Source organism: Lissotriton vulgaris, chromosome 3_1, assembly GCF_964263255.1.
Source record: "Lissotriton vulgaris chromosome 3_1, aLisVul1.2, whole genome shotgun sequence".
NCBI classification, from domain to species: Eukaryota; Metazoa; Chordata; class Amphibia; order Caudata; family Salamandridae; genus Lissotriton; species Lissotriton vulgaris.
This window is the reverse complement of record NC_141689.1, coordinates 451,544,379-451,561,384: the sequence shown is the minus strand read 5'-3', so window position 1 is coordinate 451,561,384 and position 17,006 is coordinate 451,544,379.

Sequence of the window (17,006 nt, the reverse complement as noted above, 5' to 3'; positions counted from 1 at the left end):
GCAGTGGATTGCGGGTGCGCGATATATAGTTAGTGCAAATAACTATATATGAAATTTCAATGGTTTTGTGTGAGTAAAATATGGTTTTGTAAATGCTAATTCCTAACTATATATGGTCTATAACCTATGGTTTTTTCAGTGAATATATATATATATATATATATAAAAGAGTTTTCCGTGTAAACCCCTGACGATACACCACAGAATCCCAGAGGGTCAGCAGAAAGGCAGCACATACAACAGCACATCCAGGCAAGTTAAAGTTGTTCACTTCTTGTTTATTTAATTTTTTTTATTATTTCTCCATTAATTTTCAAGCATGCAAAGTGCAGGGTGCGTAAGGTAACAAAAAAGACGACCTACGCGTTTTGGCCAGAGGCCTTTGTCCGGGTCATGTGATAACGAGTGTAGGGTGTTTAATAAGGGGTTGGTTTGACCCGCCCCCATTTTACAAAATACAAAATCCCAAATTATAAAACATGTTATCAAGGGAACAAAGATTCTGTTGATCACATTCGATTTAGAATCAATGATTTTTAACTGCATGACCTCATATATGAACTTGTAAAGTACTTAAAGGGCAAGAATCTTATAGAGTCATACAGCGTCTGAAAGTACACGGAGGTTTTAGTTGCTCTTGCAAAAACAGTTTCATAAACTCAGCTGTTGGATTACTCTCATGAATCATCTATACACATAAACATAATAGTCATTGATTAGATCAGTGAGTAGGCGAAAGATGTAACAAAACACCATCCATTAAAGGCAGATTGGCAAATCATTTAAAATAATATAAATGATGTTGTTATCTATCCCTGGTGAAGTACTAGATTAGAGGAGAGAAGTAGAATATTTTTTGTAGCAATTCCTAGTGTCTTTCCTGTTATCAATGAAAGAGAGTCAACACATTTGGTGAAGTACCTCACTGTGTCTGAGATTCTACTGTATCCCATTATTCATATACTTCTTCTTAACAGTTATACATCCTCTTAAGTTAACTAGATCTACATATAACAATTTGCCAAAGACAACTAAAAACAAACCAATCATGAGAGAACCCCCCACTTCTATACTGGGTTTGATCTATATTTCTAATCTTTCAAATAAGCATCTTGGTAAAGACATCATCCAAAACCGGATAACTTAGTTTACCACTTGATATCTTCCATAAGGTATAGCTATTGCCAAAAACATAATATTCCTATATGTTAAGGCTGAGCTTATACTGGTGACTTGACTATGAATCATTGTCTCTATGACTAGGCTTGTCCATCAACTGTGGTTTTTGCAATTTTCACCCCGAGTGGGCTGGGTATGCTCAGACGTGAGTCCCAGGCTCTCCACATCACTGGAGTCAAGCTGTCCAGGCTGAAGACGGCTGATAGCCAGAAACCGGTCCTTGGATGCTTGATTCCAGTCTAGGAAAGACATGGCTTGGTAGTTCGGGCTGGACTGTTCCCATGAGGCACAGGGTCAAGGCTGATTTGCATATAGCCATTGTCTGACCTAGGGTGGTGTGGAGTGCAAAAAAACGATGGATTTAGGCCCAGATCTTTGTACTGGGGTGAATGCAAGACATTGTTCTACATTGTGTCCATCAACAGTTTTTTTGTGCAATTTTCACCCCGAGTGGGCTGGGTATGCTCAGACGTGAGTCCCAGGCTCTCCACATCACTGGAGTCAAGCTATCCAGGCTTAAGACGGCTGATAGTCAAAATCGGTCCTTGGATGCTTGATTCCGGTCTAGGAAAGACATGGCTTGGTAGTTCGGGCTGGACTGTTCCCATGAGGCACAGGGTCAAGGCTGATTTGCATATAGCCATTGTCTGACCTAGGGTGGTGTGGAGTGCAAAGAAATGATGGATTTAGGCCCGGGTCTTTGTACTGGGGTGAATGTAAGACATTGTTCTACATTCTGTCCATCAACTGTGGTTTTTGCAATTTTCACCCCGAGTGGGCTGGGTATGCTCAGACGTGAGTCCCAGGCTCTCCACATCACTGGAGTCAAGCTATCCAGGCTGAAGACGGCTGATAGTCAAAATCGGTCCTTGGATGCTTGATTTCGGTCTAGGAAAGACATGGCTTGGTAGTTCGGGCTGGACTGTTCCCATGAGGCACAGGGTCAAGGCTGATTTGCATATAGCCATTGTCTGACCTAGGGTGGTGTGGAGTGCAAAAAAATGATGGATTTAGGCCCAGATCTTTGTACTGGGGTGAATGTAAGACATTGTTCTACATTCTGTCCATCAACTGTGGTTTTTGCAATTTTCACCCCGAGTGGGCTGGGTATGCTCAGACGTGAGTCCCAGGCTCTCCACATCACTGGAGTCAAGCTATCCAGGCTGAAGACGGCTTATAACCAGAAACCGGTCCTTGGATGCTTGATTCCGGTCTAAGAAAGACATGGCTTGGTAGTTCGGGCTGGACTGTTCCCATGAGGCACAGGGTCAAGGCTGATTTGCATATAGCCATTGTCTGACCTAGGGTGGTGTGGAGTGCAAAAAAACGATGGATTTAGGCCCAGATCTTTGTACTGGGGTGAATGTAAGACATTGTTCTACATTCTGTCCATCAACTGTGGTTTTTGCAATTTTCACCCCGAGTGGGCTGGGTATGCTCAGACGTGAGTCCCAGGCTCTCCACATCACTTGAGTCAAGCTATCCAGGCTGAAGACGGCTGATAGCCAGAAACCGGTCCTTGGATGCTTGATTCCGGTCTAGGAAAGACATGGCTTGGTAGTTCGGGCTGGACTGTTCCCATGAGGCACAGGGTCAAGGCTGATTTACATATAGCCATTGTCTGACCTAGGGTGGTGTGGAGTGCAAAAAAACGATGGATTTAGGCCCAGATCTTTGTACTGGGGTGAATGTAAGACATTTTTCTACATTCTGTCCATCAACTGTGGTTTTTGCAATTGTCCAGAGAGTTAGTCATGGGAAATTGTGCAGTTCGGCATCTACATTCAAGCCCCATGGTATCTCGATTCCTTTCATGATGATCCATCTAGATTCTGCTTTTCTTCATAGTTGGTCACGATCTCCACCTCTCATGTTTGGAGGGATGTGTTCCACTCCATAGTAATTTAGGTTGTCAAAGTTGCCATCATGCAAATTCCAAATATGTTTGGCGATTGCATAGGCAAAGTCTTTATTCTTTGTTGCCCTAAGATGTTGTAAAATGTACAGTGTTAGTTTGTTAACTGTACTACCTATGTACTCCTTGCTGCATTCACATTTTAAGGCATAAACCAGATGTGTGGTTTCATAGGTGATTCTTTCTTTGATGACCTTTTGTATATATTTGTTACCTAGTGGTTGTCACCACTAGGTAGTTATAGTTAGGTCTGCTTTTCCATAGAAGAGCGTTTTTGGTTTGCCTACTTTGACCCTGCTAGACGAATCTTCACAAAAAGCTCAAAGAAAATGTTGATTTCTGAGATCCTTCCGCGAAAGTTTTGAGGTGAGAAGTTAAGCGGGTGCCAAGAAACAAATGGGGTCTCAAAATGCAAAATCCCCTTAGACATCATTAAGATGGGCAACAGCAAAAACTGCTGTCCGCAATTATACCAAATTCTGCAGGATGTTAGATCTTGGTCCACAGATTGTGCAAGGGGGGGCACCTGGTTTTTTGGTCATGGGCTCTCGACCATATTGTGAAACCTACCAAACCGACACATTTCTGGAGTCCAATGAGATATGGCTTGTGTGGATACCCCAATGTTTCCCTATCCAGAATCCCATACAAACCTCAAATGTAGCTGATAAAATCATCTTTTCTACAGATTTGTATGTAGGATCAGTGTGCCGGCACAAATGTCCTACCACCCAACATCCACCTTGTTCTCCTGACTACAATGATACCTCACTTGTGTGGATGGGCCAAAGGCTTGTGACTGGAAGGGGACAAAAACATAGGGATTAAGTGTATAGCATCGCAAAGTTGAAGCGCTAATTTTTTTTTAAAAATATGTTTTTAACTGATACTACATTGGCCAGCCACACAGGTGCGGTATCATTTTACTCAGGAGACCAAGGGGAACGCTAGGCAGTAGAACATGTGTGCCGACACGGTGAACCCACACACAAATGTGTGGAAAAAGTGTTTTTTTTTCAATTAAATTTGGGTTTTTCAGGGGATTCTGGGTCAGGAAACTTTGGGGGATCCAGTTCAGATCAAAAAGTCTTTATTTTGAATATCAATTCATAAAAGACAGTACATAAAATCACCAAAATTTTATAAAACCATGATAACAATCATCATCTAAAAAATTTCTTCATCTAAAAGGAGGGGGATCCATTCAAGTAATACCTCACTCGACACCCTAGGATGTCTAGTTTTCAGGAATGTGTGGGTTTGGTAGGTTTCCCTAGATGGCCGCAAGCCCGGGCCAAAACAACTGGTGCACCTCCTGCAAAACCAGGTCTATTTATGATAGATAAGTTTAAAGTCTTCACAGTACAATTTGAGCCATTTTCTGTTACGTCCACTATGCCTACCCACACAAGTGAGGTACCATTTTTGTCTGGAGACCTGGGGGAACGCTGGGTGGTAGGAAATTTGGGTCTGCCCGGTGACCCTACAACTTTCCCACACAAACATTTGAAAATTAATTGCTTTGTTCAGCAAAATGTGAGGTTTGTAGGGGATTCTGGGTAGGGAAACATTGAGGGATCCATGCGAGCCATACCGTACTGGACTCCCCAGGGGATCTAGCTTTCAGAAATGTATGGGTTTGGTAGGTTTCTCTAGATGGCCCCTTACCGAATGTTACGTCAGGGACCGTATGTCTATAATAAACCTGGTGCAGCACGATCCCTTTGACAGTGAGTCTGACATCCTGTGTACCTTAGACGAAGAATCACTCTACACTAATATACCACAAGTATAATCGATGTTGATCATTGAACAAATCTTGGATAAAAGACCACACCCACATAATGTTTCCACGATCTTCATATGACAATTGTTGGAAGTATGCCTTACCAGGAATTTCTTTTCCTTTGAAAACACATTTTATCAGCAGGTGAAGGGCACTTCAATGGGTGCGGTTTTTGCACCAAACCTAGCCATTCTGTACATGGATTACTTCTAAACATCTAGAATTCTCACCCAAAACAACCAATTTCGTGGAGACGTCACCATGTGGAAGCGTTATATTGATGATATTTTTTTAATTTGGCATTCCACAGAAAGCAGCCTTTCCCAGTTCCTTCATTGGCTCAACAACAATTGTCAGGGCCTTTCCTTCACACTCACACACAATAGATCATCCATAGAATTTCTGGACCTCATTATCTACCACTTCAACAGTGAACTCATTACCAAGCTATACATTAAGCCCACAGAAAGGAATACGTACAAAATATGACATTAACCATCCCCGAGCACTCAGTGACTATCTCCCTTTTTCGCTGTTTCTACGTATTAGGAGGAATTGTTACCATAAGGAAGACTATTTCCATGAAGCATCCATACTTTCATTCAAACTACAAGCCTGCTGCTACCCCAAACGCCTTGTGCGCAATGCACGCAAAAGGGCCTGGTATTGTCCACGGGAAGTACTGCTCACTCCCAAACCCAAGACTGAACATAATTGCAAGGTATATGTCACCACTTTTTCACCAGTGTCCAATGCCATACGCAAAGTTCTTTTCCTGCCAGACGCGTTTCGGGCCAACGCCCTCTTCAGTGGCAGACCATGTGACATGATGGCCAGCCCGGTCGCAGCATCGCACTACAGCGAAAAAATTGCGGGTCCACAGCTACCTTATTTGGGCAGCTAACTGTGGAACAGGAGGTGTCCTTTATTTGCGGGGATTTACTGGTGTTTGCCACTTGCCGTCATGTCACATGGTCTGCCACTGAAGAGGGCGTTGGCCCGAAACGCGTCTGGCAGGAAAAGGACTTTGTTCACGGCTCATGCCCTTGATTTGGCATAAATTCCTACCTATAAGTGCATCCCACCTAGGGGCAACTCTTTCTTCTTTTTATATATATATATACATATATATTACCTACTGGCGGTCGCCAGTAGGTAGTTATAGTTAGGATTATTTTCAATGCAAAATCTCAACATTCTATTGTGAATAACTTTGGTGCCGGTTGAGGAATCTGCCTGAAAATTTCCTCAAATTTGCCTCGCGGCGCTCCGGTCCTTCCCAGATAGTTTGGGGGGGGGATTTGTCAAGTGGGGTCCGAGATAAAAGGGGGGTCCCAAAACATGTTTTCCCCATGTTAATTTCCATAGGGCAGTCGACCTCACTTTTAGCTCGAATGGCTGAATGGATTTACACAAAACTTGGCAAAGTTGTAGGGACTGGTAGCCTGATGTGCCTTTGCTATGTCTCGAGATATGTGCTCCAGTGGATTTTGAGTAATTTAGGTTAAAAAAAATATATATATCTATAAGCACTCCACGGTACGCGCACCGGGGAGCGCTCCGGGCGCGCTACGCGACTTACGCTTGGAAAGCTGATTGGCTCTCGGGTGACTGTAAACATTCCAAACGGTCCGGAGCGGCCGCCATCTTCTGTCTCGGTAGGATCGAGACACAAGAGGTGGCAATAACAATGGGGGAAATGACCAAAAGGGGGCAGGGTAGACCCCCCTGAGCCCCTGAGCCCCTAGGTTTCATGTGGGGGCCATAAAAGAGCCCCGCAGGACAAAAAAAATTGTTTTTTTTGTTTTCAATTTTCGCGGGGGAGCACCCGGTACGCGCTCCGGGGAGCGTACCGGGGAGCGTACCATGGGGAAAAAGAATGACAGTTTTAAAAAAAAGTAGCTGTTTTAAAAAAAAATTCTTTTTGTTGTTTTATTTTATTATTTAAGTACCTACATGTAGGTACCAATGCAGAGACTTAAATTTAATGTACACAGTCTCCTCTGTAGATATCTTGCATGTTGTTATAGAAGTTATTGTGGTATATGGAATCCATACCATAGTCTGTCAGGAAAGCAGAAACAGATACTTTACGCAATCCCTGAGAAGTGCTAGGGGATCATGGGTAATCTATCCTGCTCCCTTATGATGAAAAAAAGATGTAAAATACACATTGGAGATAATGTAGTGGGAGAAAGGTAGTAACTATGAGTAAACTTACTATGTAACACAAAAAAGTTGCACAGTATAGGTCTCACTTTATAATATAATCATTTTGGTACTACTTCATGAAATATATATTAAAACGAATAATGTCTCAAACAATTTAAAATTATTAAATATAAATTTATTCTTCTGATTCTTCTTCAAAATTTAATAAAACTTCTAACAGAATATTGTCCGGAATTTCCTCATAATCATTAGTACATGATTCTATTTGTTCCAAACTTTCTAGGAACTGTTGGTCCAAAGAGTCATCCATGAAATTAAATTCATCTTTTTGTTCTTCTGGATTTTCCACCTTTACTTCAAAAGAAATAACAGTTTTTTCTCCTTCCATTTTCTTTCTGAAAATTGCATAAAAAATAACTATATCCGTAGAGTTAGGGTACTGTTGGGTTTAAGTTCAGAAAGGTACTTCTGAGTTTTTAACAGTGAAGTAATTTTTGGGCAGTGTATGGTTTCAGGCAGGAAGTAGAACTATTAAAAAGTGCATGTGATGAAGCCTAAGTAAATTCATAACTATACCAGAGAAGCCTAACTCAATCCATAATTATAACAGAGAAGTCTATCTCAATCTCTAACTCTTACAGAGGGACAGTGTATAACTATCAGAAAACGTTTTCCCAAATTAACTTAAAGTGCACAACATAGTTCCCCTTCCGAATTAACAACTTACCTTTTTCAAAGTAGTTGAAGTTTTCTGTCAAAATTCTTTCCAAATGTACCTCAGGTAGTATTAGTCAAAATGGCTGTGTTTCCCTCTCATTTTTCATATATATTCATGTACTTAACCAATCAAATGTCAGCACATAAAAGTACAAAATGTAAGTAACATTTTAATTGGTTGTAAATTCCAACAGTTTCATATGTGTTTTGTCATGTAATTTACCACTGGATATTTAGACAGGGCTACAGCCTAAATGGCTCAATGGAATACTACCAAATTTGGGTAAATGGTAGGGACTGCTATGAAGTAGGGCCTATTCTATATTTGATGAAAGTGTCTCCTGTGGTTTTTATGAAAATTAACTTCCCACATTTTTTTAGGGAGCGCTTGCCGGTGCGCGCTCCGGTACACACACCGGGAGCGCTACGGGAGTCCGCCATCTTGTGTTTAGGTACAATTGAGACACAAGATGGAGGACAAACAACGTTGGGAATGGGTAGAAGGGGGCACAGTAGACAGCCCCTGACCCCCTAGGTTTTCTGAGGGGGGCTTAGAAGGCTTATGTAGGCCAAAAAAAATATTATTTTTTTTAATTTCGCGGGGGGAGCGCCCGGTACGCGTACCGGGGAGCGTACTTTGGTGAAAAATAGTGAAAAAAGTTAGAGTAAGATAACGATTTTGAGTGATCAGAGGTAGGGTAGCCCTGAAAAGAGCTTTTGGGTTCTGTGTCTGATTTAGGTACCTACAAGTAGGTTCCAATGCACAGTCTTAAATTCAGGAGGAATATTCTATTCCCCTCATCTGAGAAGTGCACACCTTCTTCTCTGTGGATATCGTTGTAACGCAAGTTATTGTTGTATATTGAACCCATTCCATAGTCTCTCATGTAAGCAGAAACAGATTTATTCACATGTTTCCGTGCTTTCTCAAATTGTGGACAAAATTGGTTGGACCAGTTCCATTTCTGTCGTTGACATATATTGGAATATACCAAGGCAGTTTGTGGAGAAAGTGTCATCAATTGACCAAAGGTGTCCTTTAACCCCTTCGCTGCGGCGGGAATTCCGCCGCGCTAAGGGGGTGGGGGGCCGAGCAGCGCTCGCATGCTCGTGACGGAGCCGCTCCGTCACGAGCCGCGGTTGAGCTGTGCTCATAACGGAGCGGTTCCGTCATGGCCCCGCCCGCTCAATGGAATGTCCAGCGCAGGCGCGAAATTCGCGGCGCGCCGAGCGGGCCATGACGGAACCGCTCCATCAAGAGCACAGCTCAACCGATGCTCATGAAGGAGCGGCTCCGTCATGAGCATAGAACGGGTTAAAAGCATTTCCAGACCTACCCCAGTTAAAGTGCCCAAGTCATTTCCACCACAGTGCACTATTAAGAGGTCAGGGTTTGGCAGATGCAAAAAGGTTTTCACCAATGGTATCAATTGCTGACATCTCAATCCTCTCTGGCCAATCCACTTGATTTCCACATTTGATAAATCAAGGTTGTGAACATTTCTGCTAGCTGCATACCTTTGAGCCCAGTGGATGTAGCTATGTCCAATAATCCAGACAGAACACATGGTAAGAGAAGGTTCTGGTGCAGTCAGATGAAGTGTGGGAATGAAATGGCAGTTGGAACAGTAGGAGTTTACAAATAAAATATTTGTGGAGTTTCCCTGCTCTTGAATCACAAGTAATGACTGGTGGATTTAGATAGTTGAAAACTACATGTTAGGGTGCATGGTTGTGTTTTTTGAAAGAAGCAATTTGAATGGTTAAGAAAAAGTCAATTAAAGCAATAATGCACCGGATAAGCTGGTGTATTAAGAGGTCAAACATCCTTGCTGACTTCATTTGCAATATTGTAGAATAAACTTTTGAACCTGAGAGTTCAGGTAGGAGGGAGTTGCTATGGTAACAGGTAGAAAGGTCTGAGAGGGGGAAGGGTGTTGGTTTGAAAATAGTGAGGGAAGAGTTTTGATTGGTTGAAATGAGGCATATGTGTGTAGAATTAGAGGTTTTCTGTGCCAGTCATGGTTACAGTGTCTTGAGTGCATACATTTTGCTCTGCTAAAGAAAAATTGGTGTGTGTGTCTGACACTGTTCTCAATCTCCCAAAGCATTTGTAAAGGTAAGTAATGATTCATTTCATTTAGATAGAGACTTGTTTGCTCTATGGAGAAGATTTGGAAGCAGATAGTGAAGATTCACTAGTGACATGGAATGCTTGTACATAGGACCTGTGCTGTGTTTGTAAAAAGTTATTTAAAAAACGATTTTGGGGGTAAAAGAATGGCTTTTATATTTTTGAGAAGCAATTAATAGTGGTTGCCTCATTAAATAAATATATTTGAACCTTTTACAATGATGTCACTTGCATTACCTCAGATTAGGAAGAAGATTGAGATTCTTTCTTGTTGGTTTGTGGCATGTTTTTTGGAAATGCTTGATATTAACATATTCAAGATAGAGGAATTGTCTTTTGTGAAATAGTGAAGTTTCAGTAGTGAAATTGAATGCTTGTACAAAGGGCCTGTGCTGTGTTTTTAAAATGTTATTTAAAAAACGATTTTGGGATAAATGAATGGTTTTTATGTTTTTGAAAAGGAATTAATAGTGTTTGCCTCATTTATTAAATATATTTGAACCTTTTACAATGATGTCACTTGCATTACCTCAGATTAGGAAGCAGAATGAGATTCTTTCTTGTTGGTTTGTGGCATGTTTTTTTGGAAATGCTTGATATTAACATATGCAAGATAGAGGAATTGTCTTTTGTGAAATAGTGAAGTTTCAGTAGTGAAATTGAATGCTTGTACATAGGACCTGTGCTGGGGTTCTAAAATGTTATTTAAAAAACGATTTTGGGGAAAATGAATGGTTTTTATATTTTTGAGAAGTAATTAATAGTGTTTGCCTCATTAAATAAATATACTAGAACCTTTTACAATGATGTCACCTGCGTTACCTCAGATTATGAAAAATATTGAGGTTATTTCTTGTTGGTTTGTGGCATGTTTTTTGGAAATGCTTGATATTAACATATGCAAGATAGAGGAATTGTCTTTTGTGAAATAGTGAGGTTTCAGTAGTGACATGGAATGCTTGTACATAGGACCTGTGCTGTGTTTGTAAAATGTTATTTAAAAACGATTTTGGGGTAAATGGATGGCTTTTATATTTTTGAGAAGGAATTAATAGTGTTTGCCTCATTAAATAAATTTATGTGAACCTTTTAGAATGATGTCACCTGCGTTACCTCAAATTAGGAAGCAGATTGAGATTCTTTCTTGTTGGTTTGTGGCATTTTTTTTGGAAATGCTTGATATTACCATATGCAAGATAGAGGAATTGTCTTTTGTGAAATAGTGAAGTATCAGTAGTGAAATTAAATGCTTGTACATAGGACTTGTGCTGTGTTTGTAAAATGTTATTTAAAAAACGATTTTGGGTTAAATGGATGGCTTTTATATTTTTGAGAAGGAATTAATAGTGTTTGCCTCATTAAATAAATTTATTTAAACCTTTTAGAATGATGTCACCTGCGTTACCTCAAATTAGGAAGCAGATTGAGATTCTTTCTTGTTGGTTTGCGGCATGTTTTTTGGAAATGCTTGATATTAACATATGTAAGATAGAGGAATTGTCTTTTGTGAAATAGTGAAGTTTCAGTAGTGATATTGAATGCTTGTACATAGGACCTTGCTGTGTTTTTAAAATGTTATTTAAAAAAACGATTTTGGGGTAAATTAATGGTTTTTATGTTTTTGAAAAGGAATTAATAGTGTTTGCCTCATTTATTAAATATATTTGAACCTTTTACAATGATGTCACTTCCATCAATTCAGATAAGGAAGCAGATTGAGATTCTTTCTTGTTGGTTTGTGGCATGTTTTTTGTAAATGCTCGATATTAACATATGCAAGATAGATGAATTGTCTTTTGTGAAATAGTGAAGTTTCAGTAGTGAAATTGAATGCTTGTACATAGGACCTGTGCTGTGTTTCTTAAATGTGATGCGAAAAACGATTTTGGGGCAAATGAATGGTTTTTACATTTTTGAGAAGGAATAAATACTGTAGATGAGGTGAGGCCTGTCCAGGGGTGTAGATGAGGTGAGGCTTGTCCAGGGGTGCAGATGAGGTGAAGCCTGTTCAGGGTTGCAGATGAGGTGAGGCTTGTACAGGGGTGCAGAGGAGGCGAGGCCTGTGTTCAAGAGTGTAGTGGGGGAGAATCCTGTCCTGGCGTGCAAAGGAGGTGAGGCCTATGTCTAAGAATGCAGTGGGGGAGAGGCTTCATGAAGTCCAGTCCAGTTATAATTAGGATTATTTTCAATGCAAAATCTCGACATTCTATTGTGAATAACCTTGACGCCGGTTGAGGAATCTGCTTGAAAATCTCCTCAAATTTGCCTCGTGGCGCCCCGGTCCTTCCCTTAAAGTTTGGGTGGGATTTGTCAAGCGGGGGCGAGATAAAAGGGGGGTCCCAAAACATGTTTTCCCCATGTTAATTTCCATAGGGCGGTCAACCTCACTTTTAGCTCGAACGGCTGAATGGATTTACACAAAACTTGGCAAAATTGTAGGGACTGGTAGCCCGATGTGCCTTTGCTATGTCTCAAGATATGTGCTCCAGTGGATTTTGAGTTATTTAGGTTAAAAAAAATATGTATATCTATAAGCGCGCCCCGGTACGCGCACCGGGGTGCTAACCAGCGCGCTACGTGAGTTCGCTGGCGGAAAGCTGATTGGCTCTCGGGTGTCTGTAAACATTCCAAACAGTCCGGAGAGGCCACCATCACCACCACCTAAAAAGTTTCCTGTTTGTTTGGCATATGCGGTGACAATTCACAAATCTCAAGTTTTAAGTGTAGATAGTGCTTTGGTGAATATTGGAAGTTCTGTTTTTAAAGAGGGTATGGCATATGTGGCATTATCACGAGTCAGAACTTTATCAGGATTGTACTTGATTAAGTGTGATGAGACAAAGATTTGTGCAGATCTGGATTGTGTTAAAGAATACAATAGGTTAAGAAGTGAGTATGCTCCACATTTGCCACAATATCCTCGGTTTGAAAAACGTGTGGTAGGCCGAAAAAGAAGAAATGAAAATAATTGCAGTGAGGTAGTAGCAAAAAGACAAAAAGTAGATGAAAATGTAATTGAAAACAGAAAGAAAAAGGATTCTGCTGAAAATGTTGTTGGATTTCAGTTTGAAAACAGTTCTGGTGTCAACTGCTATGCTAATGTAGTGGTTAATGTTCTTTTTTTTCTTCAAACTTTACAAGAACAGATTGTTGAAAATCGGGATCAAAGATTGTGCAGTTTATTGAATTCTGTGTTTGAGAAATGAAGCAGTGATAGAGCAAAAATAGAAAGTTTAACAGAAATTCGAAATATTTTAGACATATGTTCTGGTCAAGATAAATTTTCACAGAACATTCAGCAGGATTGTCAGGAATTTTTAATGTATGCGTTTGGTGTTTTAGAAGATGAAGGTGTAGATGTAGAAAATCTTTTTAGCCTTTCTTATTATTGGCAGCATGACTTCGACAATTGTAGTTTATCAAGTACTACTAGAATAGACACTGATAGATTTATATATTTGACTTTACCAGACTGCAAATCAGTGTCATTTAATAATCTAGTTAAAGCAGCTGATCATAATATAGTGTTTACCCAATGTAAGTGTCCAATGCTGTCCACATTATTTATACAAACTTATGATCAGTATGTCATTTTAGTTTTCCAACGATGTAGACCTGATGGAACTAAATTGACAACTTGTATCAAAAATTTTGTGGCTTCTCAGTTATCAATTTCAGGAAGAACCTTTGCAAATGTAGCTATTATTTTTCATGACGCTCCTTCGACAACATCAGGGCATTATACAGCTTATTTAAAATGTCAAAAAGGTTGGACTTACTGCAACGATTCTCATTTGACTTATAAACAACGTTTGCCTTTTGACTTAAAAAATTCTTACCTAGTGTTTTTAGTACCAAAATTTAAGTAAAGGTAATTGGCCTATGAAGACGGGAGCAGTTAATAAAAGTTAGTCTAATGTTTAAAATTATTTTGTGAGTAAAAGTGATCAACATAATATAAAAATCCAGTTCTCAAATAGGTACTGTAAGTGGATCTCATAGTAAGTGATATCAGTATTATAGGAAATGTTGAACATGAGTGATCAAAAAAGGGAATATGAATATTTAAACATTGTGAAAATGTCATATGAGCTTTTCAAAACTTCGGGTAAACGGTAATTTCAGAGTTTAATTAGAGAAATTCAAAAATATACTCATATATCTGACACTATTTGGCCATAAGGAAAGTTGAAGGTATGAGCAATGAGTCCTAACTTAACACAAGGAGGAAAATTAAAACTTTGAAAATTATTTCAGATGTTCTTAGATCTTTTTTTATAGAAAGTCGATGAAATGGAAATTTAAAAAAAACAGCAGAGTATTTTCCAACATAAAGGACCTTCACGATCTACTATTTGGCCTTAAGGAAAAGTAAGTGAATGAAAGATTAGTGTACATATATGATTTGTAAGTTTATATGGGTTTTTTAAAACATAATCTTTTAGATTGTGTTTTTTTTCCCGCTGTCATATGATGAATAGTTTGAACTCACTGTTTTTAGTGAAATTCAATATATTCTGAGAACAGCAAAAATAAACTATCTAACATGTTGTACCAGTTATTCTATAGTTTGTATTGTGTAATTTATATTGTATTCCCATTGTCTCACACTCACTTTCCTTTTTCCACCCTTTTTCAGCTCTCTTTACTCACTTACTTTGCGTTTCTCTCAATTTGTTTCATCGCTGTTCCTTTACTCCACTTCTTTCACAACCCCTCAATCCCATTTCAACTGTCTGCATTTCCTCTCTCCCTTGCACCACTTTTCAGCTTTCTCACATTCTCTCAGTACCACTGCTTTAGTTCTCTTCCCCTCTCTTTCCTTCTTTTGCTCCTTTACTCTTTTTCCTTTCTTCACTCATTGTACTGCACTTCACTCAGTCCTTCCCTTAGTCCTTCTGTGTACTTACTTCCTCACTCCTTTTCCCTCTATCCTTCTATATTAACCTCACTCCCTTCATCCCTTCACTCTGACTCCCCTTCACTCACTCTCAGTCATCTTCCAGTCCTCTTTTTTGTAAATAGATCCTCAATCAGACTCCTTTCCCTTTCACTCATTCCCATTTTACTTACTCCTCTTTCCTGATTTAGTTTTGGTATCTCACATTCTTTTAGTATCTTACTTACCTTCAGTAATTCGCTCTCCTTCTATTTCTTTTTCCCTCTTTTTGCCCTTCTACATTACTTTATTTCCGTTTCTTTATCCTTCTCTCTTGCTTTATTTCTTAGTACACTTTTATGATTTTTTACCTCTTGACCTGTCTCTTCTATTTTAAAATATATATTTTACTAATTATAACTTATTTTTTCTTTTGTCTTTCACGGATAGAAAGTGTAGTTTAAACATGCAATTAAGTTTACATTAATTATATGGTAAGTGTGACTAAAAAAAATGTAGTTGGTCATCACCCTTTGCTTTAACCTCACTACTTTTCTCTCACCCTACCTCAGCCCAGTTTCCTTACTCTGCTTCCCTCACTTATTCTTATCCTCTATGTTTACTTCTCTTTTCCTTACTTTCCTACCACATTAAACTTCTGTCAGTCTCCCTGCTCACCTACGCTCCCTCACTTACCTTTTTTTTCATGTTCACTCAATCCCTTTCTATCACTCCTTCCTTTACTCTGTCTGTCCTTTCTCTCTTTTACTTCCCATGTCTTTCCTTTCCTCAGTTACTTCCTCTAACACCTTTTCTCTGTCTTACTATCTATTACACATTCCCTCTGTGTTAACACCACTCTCTCTGTCCCTTTTCTTCATGCTCACTCTTTCATAATTTTTTTTTCTTTTTTGGGGTGTGCGCTACCGGGACGCGCCCCGGTACGCGCACCGGGGCGCGCCGGAATACTGCGCTCAGCTGTGAGCGCCCCGGTACGTGCACCGGGAGCGCTCCAGAGCAAAAACATAAAAAAAATATGAATATACATAAAAAAATAGTATTCCATAAATATACAATATAGGATTCATTATTTTTAAAAATATTACATTTCATAGCTATAGAAATTTGCTATTAAAAAACCTTTGAAATTCACTGAAAAAACCATCGGTTTCACACCGTTATAGTTAGGAATTAGCATTTAAGAAACCTATTAAATTCACTGAAAAAACCATAGGTTTCACAGCAGTTATAGTTAGCTAGAAATTTTACTGACATAAAACCATTGAAATTCCATGTTATAGTTAGTTGGACTCACTATAACTTGCTCGCCTGCAATGCACTGCTGATGACCTCACATATTACATCACTCATGACATGGTCAGTGACATCACTCATGACATCACTGATGACACCATCCTTGTGACAGAGTGACAGACCTCCTTTTCAGTGTAATGTAACCCTTGAAACACATATTCAAAAATAGAAACTAACATTTTCAAAAAAATGGAGATACCCATACCAGTTACAACAACCAATTCAGTAATTCCACCATCTATATACACATCCACTCATTCACCAACAGTTCTATATAGTCACTCATACATATACTCACTCATCATATGTAGTGAATCACCTATTTAAACATTTATTCTTCCATCGACCTTTACATATACATAAATAAAACATATTTATTTTTCAGAAAGACACACATTCACTGGATGGTGTCATCAGTGATGTCATGAGTGATGTCACTGACCATGTCATGAGTGATGTAATATGTGACGTCATCAGCAGTGCATTGCATTGCAGGCGCGCAAGTTATAGTGAGTCCAACTAACTATAACGTGGAATTTCAATGGTTTTATTTCAGTAAAATTTCGAGCTAACTATAACTGGTGGGAAACCTATGGTTTTTTCAGTGAATTTAATAGGTTTTTTAAATACTAATTCCTAACTATAACTGGTGTGAAACCTATGGTTTTTTCAGTGAATGTATATATATATATATATATATATATATATATATATATATATATATATATATATATCACCGCTCGATTTTCCCTCCTTGACAAAAGGGAACGGACCGCAGTCCGTGGACAAGGTTTATAATCCAAGTTTATTCAGAAGATTAGTAACAGGATGCGTTTCGGCTTCGCGCCTTCCTCCAGCTGTTACCAAATAACACAAAAATGTATTTATCAAATAAAGTTTTGATATGTGT